Source organism: Panthera leo, chromosome D4, assembly GCF_018350215.1.
Source record: "Panthera leo isolate Ple1 chromosome D4, P.leo_Ple1_pat1.1, whole genome shotgun sequence".
Lineage (NCBI taxonomy): Eukaryota > Metazoa > Chordata > Mammalia > Carnivora > Felidae > Panthera > Panthera leo.
The window spans coordinates 51,781,972-51,807,917 of record NC_056691.1 but is presented as its reverse complement, the minus strand read 5'-3'; the positions used below and the strand labels follow the sequence as shown (position 1 = coordinate 51,807,917).

At 37.5% G+C, this 25,946-nt stretch overlaps 1 long non-coding RNA gene across 2 annotated transcripts in view; it reads right to left on the bottom strand.

The window, feature by feature from the left end:
• Positions 1-1,347: 1,347 nt before the first annotated feature.
• The window catches only part of LOC122205214, a 95,454-nt gene continuing 70,855 nt past the window's right edge, over positions 1,348-25,946 (bottom strand). For both annotated transcript variants that reach the window (XR_006195961.1, XR_006195959.1), the window contains exon 6: positions 1,348-1,408. This is a non-coding gene — a long non-coding RNA (uncharacterized LOC122205214). The remainder of the gene's footprint in view (positions 1,409-25,946) is intronic.

Sequence of the window (25,946 nt, the reverse complement as noted above, 5' to 3'; positions counted from 1 at the left end):
TGAAGCAACAGAACAGTCACTGAGGGTGTCATGGAACAGAAGTGGGAATGTCCTATCCTTTGTTTCCAAAACTCTTCACCCTATCCCTCTTTTTACCCCTTGTCTTGACCCATGCTTATCTTTACTTTGTGGATAGGCTGCCAGAGTAACATCCTTAATATGTGGTTGAGAAGCCAGCACCAGGCCCATTGTTCATAAAACGCAGGACATACACGTTAGGCTTTCCCAAGCCTAAACAAGACTGTTTTACAATAGTCTGCTTTGGTGGTGGTATTCAGGTGGGCCTGTAGCAACCACAGCTGGAGGCATCAAGCCTCAAGGTTGAAGTTTTCAATTGCTTTCTTTTGCAGACTGCCCTGCTCTATATAGATGAGTCCCTGGGAACTTTCTCCATCACTCGCCTTTGTTGGGTTGAGTATCCCACCAGGAAGGACATAACATTTCCCCTGCTCATTTGTTTTTTATAATCTTTGAGCTCAGCTTTTCTATGGTACTTTATTCCCTGTTCATCATGGGTAGAAAGTCTCAGGAAACAAAGAAGCACAACTTCAATAGACTTTCATAAGCAACAGCATTTTGTTTGAGTCTAACAAGAATACAGTTGTAGGATTCTCCAAGGTATGCCCCTAGTTGCTGCACCCTGTGTGATGATCCCTCTGAACACTAGGGACGTCTGTCTCTGTATAACCAACATGCTGCTTGGGGGATTTATTTATTTTTCCCAAGAAAGCATGTAAATCATTGCCTCCTCCTATTTAAGTTAGATACTAACAGCTTCCTTAGAATTCTGGGCATATTGAAATACTAGCTGTGAAAGCAGCAGTGAAAGAAGCTGTGCATCGTTAATCCTTCCTGTGACAGAACCATCAAAAAGCAAGCCTTGAAGGTTCACTTATGAGGATGGTGTTTCCTCCACCCCTTACCAAGTATGTGCGTGGGTATGGGGTGTCCTTCCTGGCAAGCCTGTAAGTTGTCAGAGCTGTGATGGCTGCTATTTTTGTGGTAAACTGATTATTAGCCTTCACTGAATATTCACAGTTCTATTAGCCAAGACCCCTGCTGTTTCTCAGGGAGTAAAAACTGGATAGGCTTCCAACTTTCTGTGCTTACTCTGTGCCTTAACAATGGCCCCAGGACAACTATTTTCAACAGAATCTGGAATGAGAGATCAATTATGTTCTCCTGCTTATATTTGCCAGTTGTATTTGCCAGCTTTTTGCAAATCATTTTTAAAGCGGTCCGCCCTCAATTTTTAAATCATCAGCGCTGTGGATCTGTAATATAATGGACCTCATTCCAGGTGAAACTGAACCGTTTGCAATCCTTCTGACCTTGACTAGTGTGTGATAAATGTCAACATACAGCATCGGATGACGTGGTTTTTAAGCTGTCACATCTTCTTCAGCATCTGTAATGGAAATTTAGAGTGTTGTATTTAGATGGGCTAAGGTTGGTAATGTCATTTTATTCCTCTTCTCTTTCCTGTGGAAAATTCTCTGAAGGGTTTCTAAATTGCCTTGCTCCGAGTGGCACACAAGGCCTTCTATAGCCCCTAGGACTTGTTTTCCCCATCTGCTCTGCAGGACATGCCCCTTCCTAAGCCAGGATCATCTTACTCCAATATCCTAGAATGCCCAGGCAATAAGCATTATGTTACTATATTGCTTACTGGTTTGACTCCTTTGGGATGTTTCATGAGATTTAGTCTTGCTGTACATTGGATATTCCCAGCTACACTGAAAAATCAGGGTCAACGTGACCCCTGTATATGAATAACCCCAAATGTTCAGCAAACTATTTGACTTGCTGAAAGCATGAGATGACCATTTGACTCAGGGGGTGAGGGATTTGGAGGAGGAATAGTGTAGAGAAGGTGTGGAGAAGGAAATTCTCTATGTATGCCCTTCCCTTTCTTTGGTAGGAGGGAAATTTACAAAGAACAGATGGAGAATACATAGAATACATGGTTCCTGCATCCCTGAAGGCTGCTGTGATGGGAACTTCCTAAGTTCTCAAGGAAGCTGGGCACTTGGGCTCCTGACTTCCTCGTCAGCACCAGGGTAACAATTTTCTTCTTTCTCCTGCCTTTTCTTTTCACCTCTGTCTTTCCTGAATTTTTCCTCTGTGATATTTCTTACCCTGACACAGTGATTACATTGAAGGGAGAGGTTGCTAGTTGACTTTAGTTCTCCTTGGGATATAGTATGAGCTTATCTTTGGCTTGGGGATTTCATTCTGGATAGAATTGGCCCATGGCAGTCCATGGCCACCATGAAATGTGTCAACTGTGCTTACCTTTTCTCCACCACTTAAATGCCAGAAATCATCCCATTTTATTTTGTTTTCTCTCTCTAGATTCCCTGCTTCATTTAAAATTTACTCACTTCATTCATTCCGTACATATTTCTTAACCCTTACTATATGCAGGAACTGTTCTGATCTTCGGTGGTAAGATGGTGAACTAGACATAGCACTATTCTCATGCAGTTTACTGTCCAATATGGTAGCTGCTAGCCATATGTAGGTATTTCAGTGAAAATTTGTTGACATAAAATTGAATTCTCAGTCCTTTGAGCCACATTTCATTTGCTCAGTGGCCACATGTTGCTTGTGTCTGCTGTATAAGATGACACAGCCACAGAATATTCTTATCATCACAGAAAAGTCTTTTGGGCAGTACTGGTAGACTGTAGTGGAAAACAAACAAACAAACAAAATCCTGTTTATCTTTTTGCCTTTTATTGAGCACATATTATGTGTCAGGTACTAAGCTAAGTGTTATGCACACATTTTATCATTTTATCTTGTCAGTACCCTGATGAGGTGGGGATTGATATTCCCATTATATAGAAGACAACCATGAGGCATAAAACATGTAAGGACTGTCTGAAACAATATGTTGTATCAGCTTTTAATATTCATTGAATAAATGGATTTAGTTATATATCATAACTGAGGCAATGAATGAACTTCATATTCAGAGCTAGATTAAAGGGTGTCTAGAATACAGATCTATAAGTGGATTTAACATCTCTAGAATAACCCCAAAATTTGATATCAGTTTATTCCAGCTCCACATATGACTCCAAACATAATAGGCAATTAGGATCCACTCCTATGGAAGAAGACCCTACCTTCAAGAGAAACAAAATAAAACCAAACAAAAATTCTTACAGGTACAGGCCCTGTCCCCATTAAATAAATATTGAATAAGAACTTAAAGAATATGGCTTTGAAGGGGTATCAAATTATTAATCTGCTCAGACCATGTATCTTGGTCTTGGGGAAAATGGCTTTTTTTGAAGTCTAATGACCACAAAATTTTACAATATGATATGTATTTAACTGCTGTACTCTTATAGACACTCCAGGATACAGAATGAGACAAAATCTCAAGGAAACTTTGACACCCAGGAGAGAGGGGAAATTCACACAAATAAATATAACACAATTTAGAATTTGGAACATGCAACAGTGGTAGAATATATAAATGTGCCATATCAAAAGTTACATAAGGAAACACTTTTTATAAATGTAGATGCATTGAAGAAGAAGAGACATAGCTACCAACTTGGGAGGGGAGGAAGGAGGGTGGGTAGGGATTTGCTGAAGGCTTTATAAAAGTGATGGGATTTGAGATGACCTCTAAGACTGCAAAGAATTGGAAGAAAGCATATCCCAGGCAGAGAATCAGCAGGAGTGAGAACAGAGATTGGGAAGTGCAGGCCTGTCCTCAAAATGGCAGAGTCTGCTATTGCCACAGCATGGTCATAGGAGGGAAGCACTGATGGATCAGGCTGAGGACAGGTTGCTGAGGACCTTGAATTAGTTATGCTGAGGGATGTGGGGCTCATTAAAGGATGATGAGTGTGTCCATGATACAGAGAAATCGAAATGAAGAACCCTCGTCTGAAAACCTTTGTCAAGAAGCAAAAAAATAAACATCTATGTATTTATTTGTTTAGACAATAACTGTTTTAGCTTTCTCATTTGAATAGTTAAAGATTGATTATGCCTCGTTTTGATGAAAACAAAACAAACAAAAATATTTTGGAGTTAACAAGAGTGCTTTTCAGCTTTAGCATTATTTAGTTTGTTAATAGTTCATACCCTGTGAATAATGCAGGAGCCGCATCCTGTCTTCCTTCCTTGCCACTCAAAGTGCAAATTAGGAAGTTCATCTCCTTAAGGTTTGACCTTGATAACTGACAGGTACAGATTCCCAGGGGCAGCAGTTAACTTCCTATAAACTGATATAGGAATGAATCGATGCTTCTAACGGAAAGTTAATATGGTAGGTGAATTAAATTCCCTTTGCTCCAGAGAAAGGATGTTACTTAGCTATTTACTACCCCCCAGGATCTGTGCTTTAGAAATGTCTGGTGCAGAGCCTGTCACCTCTACTTCCAGACCAGCCACCTAACACTGAGCATTGGCTCAGACTGTACTAATAAACTGCATACATGGCTGACAGAATGAGATTTGACTTACACGCACCCCACCAGGGCTCACTCCCAACCTGGACAGAGGTGTGAGTTCCATCATTAAGTTTTAAAAGTACGAGAATTACCTCTTAGAAAGTCCTTCTGTGGCCTCAAGCGTCTTGCATCTCACTCATCATTAAGTTTTAAAAGTACGAGAATTACCTCTTAGAAAGTCCTTCTGTGGCCTCAAGCGTCTTGCATCTCACTCTAGGCTATGGGCACATAAGCCTCTTTTTCCTTGTTTTTTTTTTTTAATTTTTTTTTAACATTTTATTTTATTTTTTGAGAGACGGAGAGAGACCAAGCATGAGCAGGGGAGGAGCAGAGAGAGAGGGAGACACAGAATCCAAAGCAGGCTCCAGGCTCTGAGCTGTTCAGCATGGAGCCCAGTGTGGGGCTTGAACCCACGGATGCAAGATCATGACCTGAGCCGAGGTCAAACGCTCAACTGACTGAACCATCCAAGTGTCCTATGCCTCTTTCTTTATCCTACTGTTTTTCCAATTCCTGTAAGTAAAGGATGGCTGGAAGAGTGACACATGTTAAAAGAGAAATAGAGCTGAGCATCTAAATAAAGTGTTTGAGAGTTAATCTGTGAGCATGGGACATAAAATGGCAAACCAAGAAATAGAAATCCAAAGGCCAAACATATTCATTTCCTTATGCACTATGTCTGGCTCGAAACGTTCTCATCTTCCTAATATACTCTCCTTCTGAAGAACTGTTTCTCCTCCTTTTCAGGAGGCATATTCTAATGGAGGCAACCAGTGGTAGGGTCCAACTCCTTAACCACAATTGGTGATTCTGGATGGAGTCTTGATCCAAGCCTGACCAATACACGTCCTTCTTTGAGGTGTTTCAAGCTATATATAAGAAGGCAAGAGGAATAGTTCCTTTCTAGTATTGCAACTTTGAAAAGTAAGCCATGGGCTCAGATGGTGGCCATATTTCTACCATGTAGAGGAGAAAGTTGGATGGGAAGAAGGAAGCCACTGTGTAGAGAGAAATGTGGATGAAGAATGGAAAGACCAAGTTCTGGAGGCATGCTAATGCCTATGTCATTGCTGCTGACAAACTACATCTCTGTACCTGTCATGAGTATATGAAATAGCCCAGTAACCAACCAATTAGTTTTTATTTCTTCCTAACTTATTAAGATGCCTATTACTTGCAAACAAAATATTCTTTATTAATACAAAAAAATGGCTGTACATGACTGATTCCCGTGTTTTATCTTTTTTTTTATACCCAACATGGGTCTCAAACTCTCAACCCCAAGATCAAGAGTCGCATACTCTACCAACTGAGCCAGCCAGGAACCCCATCCCTTTTATGTTAAATCAAATCCCTACATATCTGAGACATTAACTAGGCTCTGTATTGAAGTTTTCTTGTTTTTTAGGCACATTCTACTGATGATGACTTTCTATCTCTTTAATGTTTAGAGGTCTTTAACGCTTCAGCAAAACTTGTGAACCTGTTAAATTTCCAAATCTGTAAAATTTCTGTGTTGCCATGCTAGATAAGGTATGATTTTCTTACTTGCTTCCTCATATCCACAGACAAATTTTTAAGAATGTTGCCTGAGAGTACAATAAATTCATAAGCCTGGAATCTAATAACTGAACAAACCACATTGTGGGATTAAAAAAAAAAAAAAAAAAAAGGATTCTTAAATGCTTCATTGGTTACTTTTCATCAGTCCCCATGTCTTACTCTCTTTTATTAATTATATTATAGCTGATTCACAATAAGTTATTAATTTTTTGTATTTGAAATCAACTCAAGGGATAGTATTTATTTTTTCCAAGTAAAGCAGATATCTAATTCATTTTTACAAGGTTTTGATTGTGTCTGAGTTCTTTATTAAATCACCTCTCTTTTTTTGCGTTTGTTCTTAGCAGTTGCCAGGCAACTCCTATGATAGTTGGCAAAAATATTCTGAGAGGATTTTTTTTAGACTAAAATTAGTAGAGGCATAGACCCCTTGTAACGATGGATATTACAGTTGTTCAGATGTAAAATTAGCCAAAAAGAATGAGGATTATTACTTAATGGTATATACTAAATGGGACTTTCTGTCCAATTGTAACCCGGGTTTCCCACCTACGGTTTGCCTAAATTGCAAAGAATATCTTAATTTCTGGTTTTAGAAGAAAGTGAGGTTTATAAAAAAAAAAAATCACAGTGATTCTTTTATTGAGTTTAAAAAGGTGAATGATGATAAATGAATTTGCCCAAGGATTTTCTCTCTGATTCAGACTGCTGCCCCCTGGCAGAATGGCTCAGGGAAAAGCAATTTTTTTTTTTTAATTTCACATTTCCTATTGAGAATGAATTGGAAAGACCAAGGTGGGGATTCAGTTTACTCTGGTTTCTTCTAGAGACAGCTCCATGTAAGATCTATTCTGATAATTCATATGCTATTGAACCCTTCTAAACAAATTTTGTAGAAGAATGCTGGAAATATTAATGAAAAGGCCAAATGAGATAAGATATGTGGAATTGCTTTTGACACTATGCTCCAGGTTTAGACTTCTGTTGTATTGGTGCTGGTAACAGTGGTAGTTGTTAAAGTTAAAAGGAAGCCAGCATGAGACCTTCCTGGGAATAACTTCTACCTCCTGTATCTCATTCCAGAGATGATTGCTAGGCTTGGACAATGGGGTGGGTTTGGGGGGGAGGAGTTGAATTAATGGATATTTTCATTCTGAAGCCAGATGCATTTAAGAAAATAATGCTGTTCTGTTAATGTCAATCCTCTGTCTCTGCTCTAATTCCATTTCTTCTTCCTTCATTTTGAGCTATGTTCAATCTCTCATTTTTCTAAATATTGAATTTCTCTGTTAGTATTTTCCTTGAGTTCTTATAACTGCCCAAATCTGTTCCATCTTAAAAGCCAAAAAGTATGAATAACCAATTGTGTCTTAATTATTTGCCCCTTGACAGGTATGTCCCTATAGCTCACCTTCTTTTGGTAACTGAATTTCTTGCTATGTGGTGAGTCTCCATTTACTTCTCAAACAATTGTTACTTGGTTCTCCTCCCCACTGAAAGGGTTTCTCTAACAACTAAAGCTGCTGATTCAGTTGATTTGGTTTCTCTACAGGATTTGAAAATATTGGCAGTTTTCAAATTTCCTTTTTTAGTTTTCAGTTTCATCATTTGATCCTGCCTTCCCTCCAATTCCTTTGAATCATTTTTAAGGGTTCGTTCTTTCTTTCTTTCTTTCTTTCTTTCTTTCTTTCTTTCTTTCTCTCTCTCTCTCTCTCTCTCTCTCTCTCTCTTTCCTTCCTTCCTTCCTTCCTTCCTTCCTTCCTTCCTTCCTTCTCCTGTTTCAAGTTTTTATTTAAATTTTATCTAGTTAACATGTGGGGTAACAATGGTTTCAGGAATAGAATTTGGTAATTCATCACTTACATATAATACCCAGTGCTTATCACAACAAATGCTCAAGGGCACTTTCTAATCTTGCTATTGTTTAAATATCAGCCTTAGTCATGAGTCTGATCTATGTCCCTTTACAACACCTTGCTCTCTATCTTCTCCTTGAGTGATTTAGTCACTCCTGTGGTTTCTATACAACCAGTTCTCTCTTAACCCCAAAAGTGTGTGTGTGTGTGTGTGTGTGTGTGTGTGTGTGTGTGTGTGTGTGTGTGTGTGTGAGAGAGAGAGAGAGAGAGAGAGAGAATTCACACACACCCCCACCCCATCTCTTCCTTATGTAGTTACAGAGCTATTCAATCTCCTTTGAACTTCTCAGGGCATATGACCTAAAAATACCGAAAATTTAACATGCTTTAGATGAATTCATTCCCCCAGTACGTTTTCACATTGTTCTTGGTCCACTTTTCACTGAACAGCATGGTGTTCACATAATTTCCCAAGCCAAAATTCTGACCTTATTCCTGATTCCTTTCTCATATTCTATCCCTAAAACAATTGTCTATCAAACTAGAGTATCTGTTTCATAAATATTTTTCAAATCTGTTTTCTCCTCTTGAACCATATTGTCTCTACCATAACATGTTTATCATCTCTTTCCTGATCACTTAATCACACGTTCCCCCAAAGGCCATCTCTATTATATTATGACCCTTCTTCCTTATATTTGTGTGAGTAAGTAACATTAAGGGAAAAACTGAGCATTTTTCATTTTTCATAGTAGTATGTGGATGATTTTAAGAAATCATATTATATAAAAACAAATAAACATAGCTGGGAGTTAGAGAAGGCATAAGGTTTTCCTAGTTAAATATCAACAAATGAATGCATTTGAGTAGGAATACTAAAAAACATTCTTTTCAGGGAGATGGAGTGAGGTAATATTTCTACATCCATCTGGATCTTATGAACTTTTTATGGTTCGTATATTCACCAAATCCAAGGAATTTAAAAAATCCTACTAAAGCAGGGCCTGACTTTTAAATGTGATCATCTAAGTGTTCTAGTTTACAGAAGTGGAACGAACTTCCATCTGTCGCCTTCTTGAATGGTTCTGCATTTCTTTCTCCTGCCAGAATTAATTGTGAATGATGGTTGAGATTCTCGGTACCTGGCCTGGACGGCAAAAGCTGCAGCATTCAGCCCTATCTTCTTCCTGACACAGAATACTTTAGTAGTTACAGGGGCATTTGGCGTTAGGGAATTGTGAAAATATTCTGGTTCATTTAAAACATTTGAGAGACTGCATCTTGCTAGTAATTGGTGTAACCTCTGCTCATCCAGGATTTTTAGCTTGTCGATGAACCGTGATCTGGTCGTGATTCCTGTATTAGCAGCATGCATCTGTATGCACACAGACCGTTACTGTCCTGTCAAGGGGATTTAAATGGGATTTAAAAACAGAGGCAGGTCAATACCAGGAAAATGGTCAGGCCAGTATACCAGAGGTAATGGCATGCTTAACGTTGCTTCTCAGTGTATTAAAAAAGGAAGAAGAAAAGGGTTTGTTCTTGATTAAGTCAAAGGTTTATTCATTATCAACTCTGAAGCTCTTTGGGAACATTGTTAGTGCACCATTGGGGGCTGAAAACAATAGATTGTGAAATAAATAGAAGACAAAAAGAGGTAGAGACAGTGAAATCATATTATAGTAAAAAACTGCTGGTTACCAGAGGGAAGGTGGGGGGGGGGGGATGGGTGAAATAGGTGATGGGGATTAAGGAGGGCACATGTGATAAGCACAGGGTGTTGTATGGAAGTGTTGAATCACTGTATTGTTCACCTGAAAAGAGTATTACACTGCATATTAAGTAACTTGAATTTGAATAAAAACTTAAAAACAAAGCAAATTTGGCAGTTAAAAGAAAGGCAGAGAGAAAAGAAAGTAGCTTGAAAGAAACAGGATTGGAGAGTGATTATAGATTAAAAACAAAGATATGTTCTTGCACAAAAATATGGGAATACATATTGCAAACAAGATAATAAACTTTTCGTTATTAAAAGACTTACTTTTTAAAATGTTTTTGCTTGGGGCACCTGGGTGGCTCAGTCGGTTAAGCACGTGACTTTATCTCAGGTCATGATCTGGCAGTTCATGAGTTTGAGCCCTATGTCAGGCTCTGTGCTGACAGCTCAGAGCCTGGAGGCTGCTTCAGATTCTATGTCTCCCTCTCTCTGTGTCTCTTCCCTGTTCTCGCTCTCTCTCTCAAAATAAATAAATGTTAAAATTTTTTTTTTAAATAAATAAAATGTTTTTCTTTTCTCTGCAATGCCTGCTTGCTGAAGCAATATCTATGTATGTGTGTAATTCCTGTATATCCACATCAGGACTCCCTCCCCCCCCCCCCCCCCACCCGACCTCACCCGCAGCCGTACACTGAGAACTACAGTGTGAGATGCTACATTGTATATAGCATCTCAGTCCTGCTGTATCTCAAGTAGTAAGAAGTATTTTAAGGATCTTATATCCTCAGGAGAGGATACATATGCCTTGAACATTTCAGGTAGATTGTCATTTCCCAAAGTCAGGACTAACATCCCTAATTTGTTTGCACTGTCTTCACTATCTGAGCACAGTGACGTACATGTACTACTTGGGAATTTAAACAACGATGAAGGAGGGAAGAATGTGTCCAGTGTTCCTTTCTGGCTCTATTTCCCTGCTGTTTAGACATGGCAGTATTTTTAGCCTCCCAAATCAAGAGAACTTAGAATTCTTGAAGATTTCTCATTCAATGTTCTCCTTTAACATGTTAATGTCAGTAGTAAGATTCTTTCATTTTTTTACAAATCTTTTCATTCTTATTATGTGACACGAGCAAACTGAGACTCACTAATTTAAGTGACTAGGGCAAAACCACATCATTAATAATTAGTGAAATCAGGGTTAAGGTTTTCTTCAGATAGCAGTCACGTGCTTTTTCTACCACACTATGGCTTGACCACTGAGTGTATGCCATAGAGCCTAACTGTGATGCTGTCCAGCTGGTTCAGGTTTTTTGCTTGTTACAGTCTCCTGATGAGCATTTGGATTTCCCAAGTGGACCAGGAAGACGGCAGAACAGAAAGGAGAAAATTCCAAGCCAGGAAGAACCACTGGATGCATTGTCCAAATGTAGTTGAGGGGAGTTGGCAGATAGAAATAATCCCTTGCAGATGAGAGTAATCTGCTGGCCCAACTTGGCTTCATCCAGGTCCCTACGACTACCTGGATGATTTCCCATGACCTAATGATAGCCAGTTCATGACCTGATGTCAGCTCTTCTACGATACCCAGCTTCCTGGGCTGCAGAGATAAATATTTTGGCCCAACCCTGACTTTTTATCCTCCTTGTGGTTTGGTTGAAGCATTACATGCTGATACTTTGTACTCTTGTTTTCCTTACCTTTGTCTGAAATACTAAGAGTAATCTCTAAGTTAGATTTAAGATTGCTGCCCCAATATTTCATTCTAGTTTTGTGATTTTATTCCTGTTGCTCAGTTCTGGTATATGATACACACCAAGTATAATACTGAGAACTCTTTAGCATTTTTAGCAGATAAGTTTCTTGCCTCTTATGATGCTTTACTAATCTTCCAATATGGTTTTATTTTTATACTGTTTGTTTGTTTCCCTTGAAATCTTTATTTGGCTGACAAGAAATGCAAAGATAAAATCATAGAATCTTATAGATAAAAGAATGGTTGGCATCATCATAGACTTTGATCACAGATACCTTAAGGTTTATGACACTGTCTCAATACTTACCCTTGGGGCTCTTGACCCTCTATCTGCCCTAGAGCAGATCCACCCTTTTCTTTTTCTTATGCTGATATTCTTTATCTAATTTACTTAAAATAAATATAAAGTGTTATGCTGCCTTATGAAAACAAAGAAAAATGTTAAAAACCACTAATTAAGTTCAATGTTCTGTTTTATAGGTTACACAGCTATTGCCCTGACTTTTTAAGCAACTTCCCAAAATCTGTGTTTTGATTTAGAATCAACTGTAAATTTCTCAGTTGGTGGGTTACTTTATAGAAATATATTTATAATATATCCATCAACCCTAAGGGCCTACATCCATGCTCACATTCCTCCTGCATGCTTTTATTAGGCTTTTGTGACAAAGAATTGACAGGCAACTGTGATAATGTACAATGAACTCTAGAGACAGCATCAGAAGACAGGCTATAGTCCTAGCTTTAAATCTTAATACATGTGTGATTTGGGTCTAGGCCTAGACACTGACTTGTGTGCTATTTAGGCTTGTGGGGAGTGTTTCTATGCTGAAATACTCTCCATAATAATGCTAGACTTGTTATCAGTAGGTATTGTATATATACCTCCTGGCCTCTAAATATGGCCCCTGCCTCTCTTTACATCTTCTTTTAATATCAGGCTGCCATGATGATTTCATTGCAATCATGCTGGTCTTTTGACTTCTCATACATGATAAAATATGTTCTGCTTCTAGCCCATTTTGTTCTCTTTGGGATATTTTTTGTATGGTTTAATCTTTTTTTCTCATGCCTCAACTTGGAGGCACTCTTTGATTATTCTGTCTAAAATAGACTCTTCCAAGGGTGTCTGGGAGGCTCAGTCAGTTAAGCATATGGCTCTTGGTTTTGGCTCAGGTAATGATCTCAAGGTTCGTGGGTTCAAGCCCTGTGTCAGTCTCTATGGAGCCTGCTTGGGTTTCTCTCTGTCCCTCTCTCTCTGCCTCTCTCCCACTCATGCATCCACTCTAAATAAATAAATAAATAAATAAATAAATAAATAAATAAACTTAAGAAAAATAATGGACTCTTCCAATTATTATCACATATTTTTACCCTGATTTTTTTTATGTATAGTGTTTACTATAACATGTAATCTTTGTTTATTTATTTATTCTCTGTCCCAGAATCACCATGAGAGAGGAGTCTTTTCTGTCCAATTCAATGGTGCATATCCTGTGCCTGACAGTATGGTAGATGCTCATGCCCATTAAATATTTATTAAATAGAGGAAGGAAGGAAAGAAGGGAGGGAGGGAGTGAGGGAGGAAGGAAAGAAGGAAGGAAGGAAAGAAGGAAGGGAGGGAGGAAGGAAGGAAGGGAGGAAGGAAGGAAAGAAGGAAGGGAGGGAGTGAGGGAGGAAGGAAAGAAGGAAGGAAGGAAAGAAGGAAGGGAGGGAGGAAGGAAGGGAAGAAGGGAGGGAGGAAGGGAGGGAGGGAGGAAAAAAGGGAGGGATGGAGGGAGAGAGGGAGAAAGGAAGGAAGGAAAGAAAGAAGGAAGGAAGGGAGGAAGGAGGGGAGAGAGGAAGGAAGGGAGGAAGGAAGGAAAAAAGGAAGGGAGGGAGGAAGGAAAGAAGGGAGGGAGGGAGGAAGGAAGGAAGGAAGGTAGGAAGGAAGGAAGGAAGGAAGGGCTCATTGAGGCTTGTATCCCATTTTTCTCTCACATGGCAATGCTCACTGCCACATGTGAAGAAATACCTCAACATCCAAGGTACTCTTTAGATAATCTGGTGAGTGGTGATATCCACTATAATTATTTTTTTAATATAGCTGGCTACACAATTCCAAAGCTTGCCTCAGTATAACTATCTATGACTGTGTTAACACTGGCTTGCATTTCTGCATTGTATTGGAAACATCATTTGTCAACTCCAGTTATGGTAAAATAGAAGGTGTGCTTCCTTACATGGAGCCAATGTTGTCAGTGACACACATGCTGCAAATCCTTTCTCCCCAGCAACAAGCTGCCCTATCTACCTCCTTTTCCTGTCATTTAGGATTTTTTCCTTCAAGCTTCACTTAGTTGGGATCTCAGCTCATAAGAGCCTGTCTCTCTCCCCGTCTTTATCTCAACAGAATAAAGCACAGTTACTTGGATCTTGAAGTTTAAACTCTGAAAAAAACATTCTCAAAAGAAAAAAAAAAAATTAAAAAAAAATCCTCCACTCTGGAATTTACCATTTTATTTAGTGCTTTCAGTGTGTTTAGTGTATTTATTCTTAAGATATTTTTTAAGAGAAAGATATGGGTAATAATTTTCTTTTGGTGCATGTGGCTTGGACATTAGATGGCACCTGAGGGTTATTGGTGGATATACAACTAGGCCATTAAGCATGGGAATTTGCACAACATCCTTCCACACAGTTGGAAACCTGAATTTCTCATGTGAATAGGGCATAGCTTAAATATGACACACCCAGAACAATAGCAAATGATTGCACATCATGACAGAAAGATTTTTAAAGAAATTTATTTCCATTTAATCTTTCTGAATTCAGATGCCTTATTAACAGAAAACAGCCACATTTATACCGTTTCAGATGACAGTTTTTATTTATTAAAGGTTTTTATTTGAAAATAAGAACTACCAGATAACCACACACTAAAATTAAGAAATATGTATTTTAATTTGGCATGTAGTCTTTCTCTTTTCTCTAGTCCCTGTCTGAGTTTTACTTTTTCTAATAAAGATGTATTTACATAAATGTTTGTAAATTCTAAGTATATGCCAAAGATTATTGGAAGAGTGATCCAAAAAAATCTAAATTACCACAGGAATGTTGCCTAAAGTTAAAAATATGTTGTAGGAACTTAAAAAGGGGCTAATTATGTGTTAAATGTAGAAAACTGTACCCAGAATATGTTTGACTTACTCAGTAAATACATATCACATTCCTATGATGCACCCAATATGTTTCTAGGGGCTAACAAGTGAGACAAGTCCCTTGCTCTCATGCATTTTATTTTCAAGTAGAGACACAGATAATAATAAACAAATGAATGAAAAATTAATAAACAGACAACACAATTAGCTGGAAATCATAAGATCTGTGCAGCAAATTAAAGAGGGTAATAAAGAAAGGAGGTGAAGGAGAGTGTATGGTTGTTTACTGCACACCCATGGTTAGAGAAGGCCATCTAAGTCAAAATTAAAGCAAAGTGTGAATGATAAGGACAAGACAGTCACTGAGAAAAAAATTTTAAGTTATGCTAGGAATAAAGTAGAAATGAGTGTAGCATGGTTGAAGAATCAAAAAGGCTTAATATGGCTGAAATGTAGGGCCCGAGTGCAAAGTGTTATAAAATGAAGATTCACCAGTGGAATGGAACAGATTATCATTATATAATGCCTCAGAATCCAGGGTTGGGAGTCTGAATTTACTTCTGAGTTTAAAGGCAGAGAATTTTAAGCAAGGCCACTACAAAATTTTATTCATATTTTGAAAACAATTCACTTTGACTACCATATAGAGAAGGCTGGAGGCAAGGGAGCAAAAAGAGGATCAGGGAGGAGACTAGTTGGGTGGGTCTTGAAGTAACTCAGACAGAGATAATGGTAACTGGGACGTACCTAAGGGTCATTGAATAGAAATTGAATAGAAAAGAGTGGATGTTTTCAGGAGTTTTGGAGTTCAAGTCAAAAGAACTTATTGGCTAATTGAATGCGAAGGAGAGGGAAAGAGAAGAACCTGGATTACTGAACTTAAAAACTCATAGGTTGTGGTCCCATTTATGAAAATAATGAAGATGATATAGCAGTAAGTTTTAACATTAAACCAAGATTTCTGTGTTGTCCATATTAAAATTAAATTTGAAATACTGACAAGATGTCCATGTGGAGACCTGGAAATAAAAAGCTATAGTTCTCAGCATTAAAATATTTAAAATCATGGGATGGAATGAAGTTATCTAAGGAGAAGGTGAAGAAGAACAAAGACAGACCTTGAAGAACCCAACATTTAAAGTTTGAGCACAGGAATACATACATCCAAAGGAGATTTAAGAATAACCAGTAAGGTAGGGGAATACCAGAGAATAGAAGTATGTCATAGAAGCCAGAAGGAAAAAAAAAAGTGTTTCAACTGTTTTGCTTACTACTGAGAGATCAGATTTGTCACTTACTGACAGATTCCCTGAAAAAGTGAAGTCCAGTATTTAGGACTACAGTAGTCTTCAGTACTGTCCTCTTCAGATGTAAAGTGAATCACTATTTATCTGCTTTTCTGTCCAGGATAGACATCATAGTGCTCTTTCTCAACAAATCTCACAGCCATCCTGGCCAATCCATCAAAACTGCTATTTGAAATAACACTTTATAATTTCTGCTGCAAAGATCTTTGCATGATTTACAACTTTAATTCTATTGCGTGATTGAAAAAAATGATATATGATACCTTGTTTTTAAAATCAACTCAAGTAATTTTTTTTTCCTTTGAGTTGTCCTCTGTGGTATGATCTTGCAAATTCTTGTTTGACTTTGCCAATATATTTAATCATCCTGGAACTTAGAGGCTTACTATGTAAATAAGATATATTTCAGATTGTATTTCAGACCCATTATCAAAATATCTGAATAGTTCTGTATAGTAGATGAATGACTTAAGGGGCTTATCTTTCCATTTTCCTACTTTTATGTTCATGGAGATTATAAAGGACCTTAATATGGATAAACTCTGGAAGCCAAAAGACAAAAGGGTAGATGCAATAATGTAACAGGAGGATCTATTTATACTGTTGGAACTGGGAGTGAAGGAAGAGCTTTTGGCCAAATGATGAATGAGAGCAAGTGGGGACACAGTGTGTGTGTGTGTGTGTGTGTGTGTGTGTGTGTGTGTGTGTGTGGAGGGGGGCAGAGAAAATGTGTTCCAAGTGGAAGGTAGAATGGTATGAAAACTCTGAAGTGAAGACGAAGATATAGTCTTTAGGAACTGAAAGATTGCCAAAATAGTAGGAGTAGGTGAGCCACAGAGATTAGCTTCCAGGAATGGGCAAGTATCATTAATAAGAGACTCTAAACAATATTAGGAAATTTGGATTTAATCCTTGGTTCAATTGGAAGCCATAAAACTAATGGGAAAATGACATAAAAAGTTTTTTTTTTTTTTTCTTTTTCAAGATCACTGTGATGGAGCTGTGGAGAAGAGATTGCAGAGAATAATGGATGTAGAGTAGCCTGTTGGGGAGCTATTAGTGTAGTCTGGAAAGAGATGGTGTTACCTTGGCAAGAGAAGTAGTTGAGATAGAAAGTTGAGTAAGTGCCAGGATTGTATCAGTTCTCATAATAGACCCTTCATTCCACCAGTGGCATAAATATTTTGATTTTTATTAAGAAGTTTGGTACATGTTAAAGTTACTGCATTTCAGCAGGTACTGTTCTCTGATCAATTTTCTATGACCTTCCAGGGATCAGCATCTTTGGGTCATCTTATAAATGATTAACTGCTTTCATCAAAGAAGCACTTCTAGTTGCCAGATTTGTTTACATCATGGCCCAAGCCATGCCTCCTATATCTTTGTCAGTAAATATGTAAAATGGAATAATAAAAATACATAAAATTCATAACAAACTGCTAAGAAAGGAGGGTTTGGAGACAGTGTACTCTGGGCACTGGATAACCAGATTTTTAGATCCCGTTTTTCTTTTAACTGTTCCTATTACCTAAGAATATTTACCTTATACATTTTATGTGCACTTATTACCTTATATGCACTCTACCCACAGATGTTGTAAAACTAAAGGATCAAATGATGGTGGAAATATTTAGAGACTGATTATTTTTTTGAATGTTTATCATAAAAATAACATTTTAATGATATTACTGAATGAATAGAACCAAGTGGGATTGTAATTCCATTTCTCCTCTGTGTGGTTTTTAAGTCAGGTCACCGTTGCTGGCTGAGAAGACGGAATGCATTCTTGGTTGCTCATTCCACCATTAAATGACATAGCTTTCAATGTATCCCACAGAGCCTGCCACATGAAATAAACAGTCCAAACCCTCCCCTAACAATGTTGTGATTTTCTAAAGGTATAACTTCGGGAAGGGTTGTGGCTCATGGAATATCTCAAGTGAAAACTTTCCTCAAATAATTCTTCGCTTTACCTTCCGAATCTACAGAAGGGAATGTGTGCAAAGATAATTTATCAAAAAAGTCAGAATGATACCTTTATAGAAACTTTAACATTTATAGTCAGTAATGTCATTGAAAACATAATGTTTTTTTTCAAACAAAAATATACTTTAGTTACATAATTCAGGGGAATGAAATCAGTTTAAGACTTCCTTCCCCTTGTTCTCTTTGTAACAAGGTACACTCACAATAAGCAGATGGCATTCTGTGGGCTGAGGGTGAATGACTAAGGATTCGTGGCAGGATCGTACCACAAGATTATGTGTAATTGATGCGTTTAGCTCTAAAAGCTTTTGGTTCTGCAGAATGTTTAAAGCACTGCTGAAACTGCATTGAGAGAAAAGCTGGAATGATTCAAAATTACAGTATGATGAGAAATGAGGTGTTTTCATGATCATTTTTTTGTCATTATGATGATCTGATAATTGATAATGTTAAAATCTGTAGACTGTATCATGATATTATTATAAATGATGTCAGTAAGGCCATTGTATCATTATATTTCTACATTTGTCCATCACCTACTCTTTCCTTTATTCATTTAGCAGTAACTGGGGTCCACTGTGTGTCAGGCACTGTCTAAACCTAGGTTACTAAAATGTATACTATTCCTACCTTCATACGCTTATTATCTAGTGGAAGAAATAGACAGAAATTAATAATTACAAATACTATGATTATATAAAACATGTCATTTTATGTAGTTGTTATAATAGCATAAGAAACTTAGTATATATTCTCTTACTATTTCCAAATGACTTTGTTCCAGTTATCTAAAAGCCTAGATTGGACAGATATTATCTCAATTGTTTATTTTTGCCACGTAAAAATATATATTTAGGTTAGAGTTTCTATTTCAAATGTGTGCTATTTAACCTTAATCACAGATGGAACAAATATATTAAATAAAGGCTAAATAGAAATTGGCATAGCGAAACAAGACCAATGCTACCCAAACTATGCGTAAGCTTAGTTTGGGCAATCTAAAAGGGAAGAAGGGGCACCTGGGTGGCTCAGTCCGTTAAGAGTCCGACTTCAGCTCAGGTCATGATCTCATGGTCTGTGAGTTCGAGCCCCGCATCAGGCTCTGTGCTGACAGTTCAGAGCCTGGAGCCTGCTTCGGATTCTGTATCTCCCTCTTGCTGTGCCCCTTCCCCACTCTCTCTCCCTTTCTCTCTCTCTCTCTCAAAAATAAACATTAAAATTTAAATCAATCAATCAACCAGTAGGAAGGAAGGAAAAAGGGAAGCATGGTGAATTTTATGAATTCTTATTAGAAAGAAGGAAGCAGACTATTTTTTTCAGTGGGATAAACTTTTCTGTTCCTCTCAATTTTAGAAGCAGTTTCTCACATGGGACCTCATACAGTAAAAATTAAGTCAGGGACTTATATAACAGTTTTATGTCTAAGCGTAGAAACAATCTTAATATGGGTCTTTCTTGAAATGGCTCTGTATAAAACTTTGAAGTGTAATGATAGGAAGATGATTTTATAGGAGGGTAGAGAAATGTGGTTGAGAAATGCAAAGTTCTGTTGATCTGGTGTAATGTATAAAAGTTAAATTATTTTAGGGACGCCTGGGTGGCTCAGTTGGTTAAGCATCCGGCTTTGGCTCAGGTCGTATTCTCGCGGTCTGTGAGTTCGAGCCCCACATCAGTCTCTGTGCTGACAGCTCAGAACCTGGAGCTTGCTTTGAATTCTGTGTCTCCCTCTCTCTCTGCCCATCCCCTTCACTCTCTGTGTCTCTCTCTCTCTCTCTCAAAAATAAATAAACATAATTTTTTTAATTAAATATTTTAAAGAGTACAAAGAAAGTGTAATCATTATATTACCTTTATTAAAGATCATGTCTGTCAACTTGGCTTCTGATGAATCTTGTGTAGAAGATGACCATGGGTATGTTTTCTGAAGTGTGCATGGTATCCTAGTTCTTATAGCTCTGGGTAAGGGCAGGCCTATTTGCTTTTGAAACCTGTTTAGAAGAGGATGGGCTAAGCATTCATGCTGTTATAGAAGCAGTCTATAGTCAGCATGGAGCTGTATCCCCCATTTTATAGAACTGAGTCAAAACTTCTCAAAGTTAATTGTCTGATATTAGAACTCAGCATTTCTAATACCAGTACAATCCAGTTATTAATACCATATCTGGAAACTTCCAAAATGCAGAGGACCTTGACATTAAAGACACATGAAATACCAGGAAGGGATCTTGGAGGCAGCAGCTTTCCTCACACAGGTGGGCATGCCTCTCTGATTTACATTTATGATTTTTTTAATGCTGACAGGTCAGTTTTACTCATCAGGCATAAATCTCTGGGAAATCACTTATTCAAACAGAAATGTAGGAGATGTCTATAGTTTCCATGAGGATATTCTGGGATAAGTACCCACTCAGTGGTGAATTACTGCCTTCTTGGTTTTGACTTTACCTCAACCAAATGGAGTTTGACTGAGAGATAATTTTGAAAATCCCATCATTCCAACAGCATTTAAAGAAGATAAATATTCATGTATGTTCTATATATTTCATTGTACAAAGAACGTTACCAGCTATGATTTTAAGCAATATCAGTTTGTTTTTATCTACACACTTGAAAAAATAGAATAGGATTGGAAAAAAAAATGAAATCTATATTGTAATTATCTGTATGTGTGCACATGTGTGAGTGTGTGTGTGTTTCAAAGACTTTTTTAAAAGATCAGTTTTGGGTTCATAGCAAGATTGACAGGAAGGTACAGAGATTTCCTATATATTCCCTGCCCCACATATGCATAGTGTCCCCATTATCAACATCCCCACCTGAGTGGTACATTTGTTAACAAAGGATGAACCTACAGTGACATCATTATCACCTACAGTTCCTAGTTTGCATAATTGCTATTGTTGTACATTCTGTGGGCTTGGGCAAGAATATAATGACATGTTTCCATCATTATAGTATCATACAGAGAATTTTCACTGAAAAAATCCTGTTTGTTCTGCCTATTCATCCCTCCCCCTACCCAATTCCTGGCAACCATTTACCTTTTTACTCTTCACATAGTTTTGCCTTTTTAGAATGTTACACACTTGTTATTATATAGTTAGTATGTAGCCTTTCAGATTGGCTTCTTTAACTTAGTCATATGCATTTAGGGTTCCTCCATGTCTTTTCATGGGTTGGTAGTTCATTTCTTTTTAATATTTAACAACAATACTCCATGGTGTAGATGAACCACAGTTTGTTTATTCATTTACCTACTGAAGGACATCTTGGTTGGTTCTTATTTTTGGCAGTTATGATTAAAACTGCTGTAAACATTTGCATGCAAATTTTTGTATGGAAAGTCTGTGTTTATTTTTTTTTATTGAAGTTTATTTATTTTGAGATAGAGAGAGGGAGAGAGGGGGAGAGAGAGAGAGAGAGAGAGAGAGAACACATGCATGGTAGGGAGGGGCAGAGAGAGATGGGGAGAGAGAATCCCAAGCAGGCTGTCCGCTGTTAGCACAGAGCCTGATGGGGGTGGAGGGGGTGGGGGTGGGAATCAATTCTGTGAACCATGAGTTCATGACCTGAACCAAGATCAAGAGTTGGACATTCAACTGACTGAGCTACCCAGGCACCCCAATCTGTGTGTTTTTACTAGAAAATTCTCCAAGTCTTTTTCAAAGCCTATGCATACTGATTCTAATCATAGTCTTCCTGCCCTTGAACTCCCCAGTCATAACCCAGAAGATTAGATTCAACAGAATATACACTGTAGAGAGGCCGTTTAGGCATACTAACTCCTTAAACCCTGAATAAAATCAGAAATAGGTAGTTTCCAGCAAGCTTTAGAAACATCCCTTTACCTTAACCCAATTATGTTAGGAGTTATTTAAAGACTGGATCAGTATTTTTATCACAGTGCTGTTAAAGCAGCCCAGCAGAACAAGATGGGCAGACTTGCAAGTAAAGGGATATTACAAACTGACCAATCTGTATACACAACAGTCATATGTAGCCACACAAATCTTAGGGCTTCAACTTTCACTGTTACATTCATGGAATTAGATGAGGGAAGCTACGTAGTGGATATATTTTGTCAGCCCATTAGAATGACACAGAGCAACCAACTTGTGCCCAACATTAGAGTAGAGTCTCTGAGGTCACAGAGCCACTTAGTAACACAGGAAGACCTAGAACTCAAGTCTCTGATGCTCAGTTTACTGTGGTATCCTAGAGTTGTACAGTACTAAAATGCATACTTGTGGAGGACATATAGGCAAGAACTAATGATGCCAATAAATATATCTAATGTGCCAAGGAAAAATAATGTGATGGTGAATTTCTGAATTTTATATCCATACTAACAGAACCTGAATATCACACATCAAGTCTTACCTAAGTGCTAAAGAAATTTCTCAATTATTAACAAATTATAGGTTTGGGACAAGTGTTGACAGATCAGAATTGAAAGAGCAAACAGTCCTGCATGTTAAGACACGTACTTTGTAGGGCCTGAATGTTTCATGTAATCTCCATGAAATCTTAATCTTTTTCTAAAGTGCTTTCACACATTCAGTTGTCATCAATTTAAAATTGAAGGCCATCCAGCACTGGAGGCTGACTAGAATATTAAATACATCATTTATCTGGAAGGAAGCACTAGGAATAATGTTACTGCATTTTCTACGATGAGAATTATAAAGATGGTGTCTGATTTGCCAGAAAAGTTTCCAGCTGTGCTGTGATTTGATTTAACTGCCCAGACACTGACCTGCTTAATGATTTACTTTTAAGGTTGGTTATCTTTGAAAAGAATTGAACTTTAGGACTCTGTATTTTACCTTAAATACAGACACTTTATTTTAAGGAGAAAAATAAATAAAATTCCTTCTGATTAAGGCATTTATTAAATCATACTGTGCACTGCTTTGCTTCAGCTCCTTTCTTGACCTGGAGAACTCTTAAGTACCCTTGACAACTATTGAAATTTAATTTGAAATAGTGTATAAGAAACTAATGCTTCTATTTCCAGCTCTTTTTTTCTCCTGAACCCAACAAAGAATATACCAGATTGAAGATTTAGAAATTGAATAAATGAAGCTTTCTTGAACCTCTACGATATTCAGCCAGACCTAACTTACTCAGGCAAATGGTCATGTCTTTGTATTTTTGAGCTGCTCTTTCAGTAATGTCTGTTCAACATGTAAATTTCACTTGCATTAATTTCTAAGTTTGTTGTGGTAATTTGTTTGCGTTTCTCATGGATGGTCTCTTACATGGACATCAGTTTAGGACCCTGAGAAAAAGATGTTGGCCCAAATAACCACATTTATAAAGGTCTGTGGGAGTCACTGCTTTGTTTATTACCCTCTGCACTCCTCCTTTTGACTTAGTACCAGAGATGGGGAAGGCTGGGGGCCCAACAGGTTTGAAGAAGAAAAGAGAAGAGGGATGAGTAGATTTAACACAAGAGACCTACGTTAAATACAACAATAACTATAAGTATATTCCTAGTTGGATCTTTCAAATATGGATATTCTCTAATGCAAGTTTATGTTTTTTTTTAATTTTTATGTTTATTTATTTTGAGAGAGAGAATGAGCAGGAGAGGGACAAAGAAAGAGGGAGAGAGAGAGAGAGAGAGAGAGAGAGAATCCCAAGCAGGCTCTGTGCTGTCAGTGCAGAGCACTATGTAGGACTCCCAACTCAGGAACCATGAGATCATGACCTGAGCCGAAATCAAGAATCAGACGCTTAACCGCTCAGCCACCCAGGCACCCCTCTAATGCATATTTTAGAGGCAAATATTCACGGTGATATATTGGGATGAGAGGAGGCATGAGTTTAAGCCTATCTTTATATTTTCTTGAAGAAAAATGAACAGGAATTATTTTACAAAAAATATTCTAAATATTTAAAGGAGCATCATGACATTTTGTTACCATTTAGTTGATTTTGATTATACCTGGGATATTCACACAGGTTACCTGTATCATCTGGAGAAAAAATTTTCTCATATATTACATGAGGTTCCCTATTATGGGCTGTTTAAGAGTGTTTATACTTTTTGCATGGCCATTATAGGGGAAATGTCATTATACGAACTAATAGAAAAATACCTGAACTAGATATCAGAACACCTGATTTTACCATGCCTAGCATCAAGCTGTATCACTTTAGGAAAGTCATTCAACCCCTTGTAAATGAAGGGAAATTAAATAACTGTGATGTTACATCCTATGACTTGACAGTATGTTTTTCTAATTTCCAATGAACATAAACCTATTTATGCATTGAAAACCTGCTAATCATAATGTCAACTCCTTCTTTAGAGTGATGACCCCTAATTATAGTTCTTTCATATGAGACTAATATAGGAGCTTTCAAATATTGTTTACTGTCACCCAAAATAAATAAAAATATATTTCACAGTATGATTCAGTACATAAATGATCATACACATATGCATTCATATACACAAACACACATCTGAAAAAAAGTACTACCTTGTTTACGGTGCACCCTCAGTTTGGCATTCTATTACATTGTCTTTTTAAAGTGCTGTTTATGATCCACTTCCCTGATTTAAGTCAAATAAAGCATTTATATTTTGCTACCAAGGGACAAATTCTTGGCAATGTGGCTCACATAGCCCCATGTCATCTCTAAATGCACTAAACATTTTCGGTACATTTTCTAACTAAGCAATTCAGATCTTGGCTTAACTAGTTATACTTATTACTGTTTTTGATCTTTCCCAGAGTCCTGGTTTTTAAGGTTATTTCCAGCTCTAACATATTATGATTCTAATGGAAGTGTACCTGAATCCGGAGGCTGAGAAGAAATCACCGATGCCTAAAACACATGAGGACTAGGAGACAATATCATAAAGTGCTATTTGCTTCTTGTGGCTTTTTGGTTTGGAGGTTTTACGCTTCCTAGTTGCAGGAGAACTAGAGCTCAAAGAGTTGGCAACAATGACAAGTTCCACCCCCCACCCCAGCCCCTTGCCCTTTGCTGTGCAGATATTCTCTGGAATTTGGGACTCTATGAATAGACTTTAAAAATAGATCTCTAAAGATAGTAAGTTTTAGTTAGTCCTTTTTTTGCTCCAGATAAGTTACCTGGTGGATATGCTACCCAACATGATTTCATACTTGTCGTTAGTTTCTTCTACGTTAGAGACAAAATTGGGCTTACCTCTGAAATTACCACCACTCTCACAAATATCTTTGAAAATGTCACTTACATTCTTATTACCATAGATTAATCAGAAATAAAAAGTGAAAAATGCAAGCTGGTAGGATTCTTTATTGGCAATAACATAAAGCAGTGATCAAATCATTTATATTAAAAAATGATAGATAAATTTAACCTTACAGAATCCAGACCTTTCTTCTAGGCATTTGTGGTTCTCAAAAATCTGTCCCTGATGTTTCTCTTGGACAACTTTTGGAATCCTTTCTGTTTGAGAGTACAGACGACCTAACTGTAGACAAATAATGAGTGATTTTGGTCTAAGCACTCACTATATACAAGGCAGTCTGCCAGTTGCTGTAAATACACTATTGAAAGAGAGAGACAAGACTTTGGATTTATATTCTAGAGGGAAATCAAAAAGGTTATGGACCAATATATTGCTAGGTAAGAAAAGTTATATATACATATAATATTCTTTGTTAAAATGTAAATGTCTCCTATATTTACTGAAAAGGTAAACCATTATATGTGAAAATTTAATTTAACCATGTTTAAGTCAGGATTGTGTAATTACAAATTATTTTACTGTAAATGGTAGCCTATATTTTTCAGATTTCTTGCAATGAATATGTATTTAATTATAAAATAAACACATTACACCTATATACGTATGTATACACATATGTATATACATGCATTTTATTTTTGCCTACTTCTAGCTCTTTCTTTCTTTCTTTCTTTCTCTCTTTCTTTCAAGAGACAGAAACAGTGCAAGCAGGGAGGGGCAGAGAGAGAGAGAGAAACAGAGAGAGAGGGAGAATCCCAAGCAGGCTCTGCACTGCCAGAGTAGAGCCAGACATGGGGCTCAAACCCATGAACCATGAGATCATGACCTGAGCTGAAACCAACAGTGGGATTGTCAACTGACTGAGCCACCCAGTTGCCCCTACTTCTGGCT